This window comes from Echinops telfairi, unplaced genomic scaffold, assembly GCF_000313985.2.
Source record: "Echinops telfairi isolate 266 unplaced genomic scaffold, ASM31398v2 ScPeMD7_7469;HRSCAF=8507_0, whole genome shotgun sequence".
NCBI classification, from domain to species: Eukaryota; Metazoa; Chordata; class Mammalia; order Afrosoricida; family Tenrecidae; genus Echinops; species Echinops telfairi.
The window spans coordinates 42,724,413-42,729,985 of record NW_022111372.1 but is presented as its reverse complement, the minus strand read 5'-3'; the positions used below and the strand labels follow the sequence as shown (position 1 = coordinate 42,729,985).

Here is a 5,573-nt window from a genome sequence, read left to right as displayed (position 1 = left end):
ATGGTGAGACTTCATCCCATGTACTTTGGACATGTTATCAGGAGCGATGCGTTCCTTGCAAAGATCATCTATGGTATATCAAAAATTCATATCCTTTATGACTAATATTCAATTGTCTATACATACCACATTTTCGTATCCATTCATTTGTTAATGAACACAGCCTATTTCCACATTTTGGCTATTGTGAATACTGGTGTACATCAATCTATTTATATTTCTTCTTTCACTGCTTCTGGAGTGTATATTCATAGGAGTGAATTTGCTTAGTCATATAGTTTAACTATTTGAGGAAGTGCCAAAGAGTTCTCCACAGATGCGGCGCTATTTTAAAATCTTGCAAACAATGGAGCAGGTAAAAACGTCCTTAATTCTTCACCATTACCCATTGTTTTCAGTTGCTCTAGTACAACCCATATTAGTGATCTCTCCTTGGGGTTGGGATTACCTTTACTACAATTATTAACACAAGAAACCCTGGGGGCAAAGTGGGTCAAACACTGGGATAACTATAAAGTCAGCCTTTTAAACTTACCAGAGAAAGAAACAAACTCCACAAAAAAAGATGTGGCTGTTTGCTTCCATGGCTGGAAGGGGCACGGCAAGGGAGGATGGGGAAATGGGGATCTAAGGACAAGGAGTACAAGAGGAAAATATGCTGAAATTGATTGTGGTGATGATTGCACCAATCTTCTTAATATATTTGACTGATTAGATTGTATCGTATGGAAAGTATATCCCAATAAAAATATAATTTAAAAACTCTAAAAGTGTCATAAAATTCCATAGAGAACCTTTGCTTGTTCTATGAGATTGTTATGAGTCAGAAAAAGCTCAGTGGCAGTGGGGAGAGTGACTAACAACATTAGGCATCCTTGTAAGGGCTCCTTGATCATCTGTATATCTTACTTGATAAAATGTCTATTTAATGCATTTGCTCATATTTAAATCGGTTTGATTGCCTTGTTATTTTAAGTGGTGTTATTTACATGTTTTGGATATTAAATTTTAGCCATATAGCTTGCCAAAAATTTTCCAAGTACATAGGTTATCCCTTCTGTTTATAAAGTTCATTGATGAGCAAAATTTCTCATTTTGATGAAAATGTTCTATTTTGTCTTTCTTGTTCATGTTTTTTATGTCATGCTTAAGACGTTATTGTTAAAAATTAGGTCTTGTGTTATATTCAAAACGCTTTATAGTTTTAGTTCTTACCTTTGGTTTTTTTATCCATTTTAGTAAGTGTTCATGTGTGGTGTGTAGTATGGGAACAGTTGGTGATGGAATTCCATATATTTCAGCACCATTTGTTAAAGAGACTATTAGTTCTTTCCCCACTGAATGAACTTAGTACAAAAATTGAAAATCAGATTATCATACATGAATGGTTTTATTACTGGAATCTCAATTCTATTCCATTTAATATGACTATTTGTCTATTATCATATGCCTATGTGTTTGTATTGGTTATCATATCTATAATTATACCAGTCCCAAACTATACCTGATTTTACTGGCTATACCCACTATATCAAACTTATAAACACAACAGAGTAAAGTATCCAGCATCCTATGTGACTACTTCAAAAATAATCTTGTAACCTGCTGAGAATTATGAATATAATAAATAATTTCAAAAGATATGTGTCATTAATATTTACATTTGTGAAGCAACAAAGCCCACATGGAAGAAACAAATGAATCACCTTGTATGATCACGAGGTGCTGAAGAGACCAGGTATCAGGCATCAAAGAACAAAAAAATGAAATCATTGTGAATGAGAGGGAGTGCAGATTGGGGACCCAAAGCCCATCTGTAGGCAACTGGACATCCCCTTACAGAGGGTCATAGGGAGGAGACTAGCCAGTCAGGGTGCTGTGCAGCAACGATGAAACATAAAACTTGCCTCTAGTTCCTTAATGCTTCCCCCGCCTGCCCACTATCATGATCCCAATTCTACCTTAAAAATCCAGCTAGTCCAGAGAATGTACACATGTACAGATAGGAACTGGAAACACAGGGAATCCAGGACAGATGATCCTTTCAGGACCAGTGCTGACAGTGGCAATACTGGGAGGGTGGAGGGTGGGTGGGGTACAGAGGGGGAACTGATTACAAGGATCTACATATAACCTTCTCCCTGGGGGATGGACAACAGAAAAGAGGGTGAAGGGAAACATAGGATAGTGTAAGATATGACAAAATAATAATAACTTTTAAATTATCAAGGGTTCATGAGGTAGGGGGGAGTAGGGAGGGAGGGGGAAAATGAGGAGCTGTTACCAAGGGCTCAAGTAGAAAGCAAATGTTTTGAGAACAATGATGGCAACAAACGTACAAATGTGCTTGACACAATGGATGGATGGATGGATTGTGATAAGAGTTGTACAAACCCCCAGTAAAATGATAAAAAAAAAACTACATTAGTATTTCAATTTTGTCCTGTGAATCTCTACAGGCACACCTTCAATTTTAACTCTCAGGCCTGTTTTGCATAGTTGCTGAGGTTTACTGTTGTCTCTGCTTGCATCTCCCCAACTCTAGGGCCACCATCATGCTGAGTCTACAGTCTGCTTGCCACCATCGACCCCAGCAGCTCCAGCTTCTCCCACAAAGAGGCTTTGCCTGGTGGACAAGGAGAACATGCCCTTATCTCTCAAAAGTACCTGCATCGTGTTGAGCAAATTCTCAGGAAAATTTTCTGAGACCCAGAGAAAACTAGTTCCCTCCAGCATGGAGAAGGGACCATTGCTGAAAGGCAATCTCTGCTACTTTGTCATTTTTCCTATTAAATCTGCTGACATTTGTCAGATGTATAAGAAAGACAAGGTTTCCTTTTGCATAACTGAAAAGGTGGAACTTTCTAAGCCCATGCCACACTGAGGAGACCTGAAACCCTGATGAGAGATTATTTTATATCATACATGTTCTAGCCCTCCCCTTTTTTGTCAGCAAGTGATAGCAAATGGAAAGAAAACTTAGTGGAGTAATTTTCATAAGTTCAAATTATGGATGTCTACTTTTTCTATGACTTTCAAACTGCTGTGGGGAACATGCATTTTGAAATATATAGTCTTGCTATTGACACATTGAATCTTCTAAAGAAAGATAAGTATCCTTGGTGCCATTGGTCTGATGTGAGGAAGGCAGGTTGGACCTTGTGTTGGCTTGTCACAGCCTTTGCAGAAGTGGAAGGAATCTTCTTTCTCATTCTTTTGCACCAATATTCTGACTCAAGAGACAAAGATTAATGCCTGGGCTCACATTTTCCAATGAACTTATAGCAGATATGAGGGTTTGCTCTGTAACTTTACCTGCCTAATGCTCAAATCCGTTCTACACAAGCCTTCAGAGCAGACAGCAAAATAAATGAATTCTGTTACTATAGAACAGGATTTCCATACTAAAGCCTTGCCTGTGAAGCTTATTTTAATGAACTACACTCTAGTGACTCCATGAACTGAATTTATGATGGACAAATGAATGTTGGAGCTAGGTTTTATCAAGTTGTTCAAAGTAGAGCATTAATTTTGTTTTATGGAAAACATTTCACTAGAAGGAAAGACTAATCTTTTAAAAAGAGAGTAGGTGAGTATCAGAGGCTGGAAGTGATGCTATGTCCAACCAGTAATTCTTTTACAATGACCTCTAAAGGAACTGAAGATAGGATCTTATTTTGCTAATATGTCCCCCTTCTCATCCATTAAGAATATCAGATATTAGTGGAGTTATGAATTAAACTGCTAACCACAAGGTCAGTGGTTCAGAACCACTAGCCACTGCACTGGAAAAGGTTGAAGCTCTCTAATTTCATAAAGACTTTCAGTCTTCAAAGGTCAAACAGTACTTTTACCCTGTCCTATTGGGTGTCAATGTGTCCGGACCCATAACAGGTAATGGGTGGGTTAAATATATCAACCATCCAAAGCACACACATTGACTCCCAAGTAAAAGAAGGCTTCATAAATGGCAACTTAAAAGCTGTATACACTGCCATTTCCCAGGAGAGTGAATTATTTACTATGGTTCTTCTAACCAAATCTCAATCTCTGGCCAAATAACCTTTTCATGAATGGGTCTAGTAAGGTAAGGGAAGATAAGATAGGATTCACTGAAATGTCACCTACTCTGCCTAGAAAGTGAGACCACTGGGCAGGAAGGGGGATCCCAGTACCAGAAAGAGCCAGGAGTGGAGCCAGTCTTCGGTACAGAAGTCCCTGCGAAGTGAAACTTACAGATCCAGAAGATGGCTGTGACGTCAGAGGAGCAGCCGCAGAGTGAGGTGTCAACGCATGAACTAGAATAGCAAACTTCCCAGCAAATAAAGCAGGGTGTTTGGGGGCAGGAGTCTGGCTTGTGCAGTAGGGCGCCTTTGGGCACTTAATTGGGAAGAGCTGGGCTTTTTGACCCATAGACGTGGAGCTGAGTGTCTTTGGGCAGCAGCATACTGAAGTGGGGGTGCCTCTGGACATTTAATTCAGGATCTGGATTTGCTGATCCACTGAGCTTGAGCCGAATCCCTGTAGGTTGAGGCTTGCAGTGGACAAGTATGCCTTTTGCATATCTCTTGGCAGCCCAGAAAGAATTTTGTAATATGTCTTCATGAATAACTCTATTATGAGCTTTTCTCACTTGCATGAAAACCTATTAACTTCCCCCAATAAACCTTTAATCATGAATATTGTCTGTGACTTTTGTGTAGCCATTGCAATGGAGATTAGAACCTAGATATAAAATAGAGAATATTAGTTAGGACAATCTACCATGCAGTCAATTCTCACTTACAATGAGTCCTGCAGGACATAGAGTAGGGAGGCCGTTGAACTAGTTTGATGCAGCAGGTTTAATATCCAGTTAGATGTTGTCAAGCTCAATTGCTTCAAAGAAGATTTTAAAGTGTACTTGTTAGTATCTATAAAAAAACTGGCACGTTACAGGCAAATTTCACTTGAATTGTGATGCTGGAGAAGAATATTGAAAATGCTTGAGACTTCTAAAAGGACAAAGTGATATGTCGTGGAAGAAGTGCAGCCAGCATACTCCTTAAAGGCAAGGATGACAGGGCTTCATGCTACATACTTTGGACACGTTGTCAGGAGAGACCAGTTCCTGGAGAAGGACCTCATGCTGGATAAAGGGGAAGGGCCGCTAAACAGGGTGAGGATGGTACAGGAGGATGCATTCTCTTGTGCAGAGGGTGGCTGCGGGTTGGAATTGACTTGATGGCACCTAACAACAGAAACTGAATAGGTAAAAGCCTAAATTTAACCTAATATACATACAAGGCATTCTACTTACTATTTAATGAAAAGTCATATAAAAATTCAGTCGTAACTAAAAGTGAAACCGGTATGCATTAGACATGCTATTTCTAAAGTAGTTTTCTTTAATGGATTAAGTATTCTTGAACTAGTATCAAGAGAGAAAAATGTTTTGGCTACGGGGTCATTTCTGATTTATATTCACTTATATCATTAACTTTCAGCTACTCAAGGATGGCTCGTGTGTGCAACTCTTTTCTCTTGAGGGTGCTCTTGAAAAGATTAAGGGCCAACATCATAGGAATAAATAT

At 39.0% G+C, this 5,573-nt stretch overlaps 1 pseudogene; it reads left to right on the top strand.

Annotated features, from left to right (window-relative positions):
• Positions 1-2,644: 2,644 nt before the first annotated feature.
• On the top strand, positions 2,645-3,684 carry LOC105978824 (annotated as a pseudogene).
• Positions 3,685-5,573: the final 1,889 nt, after the last annotated feature.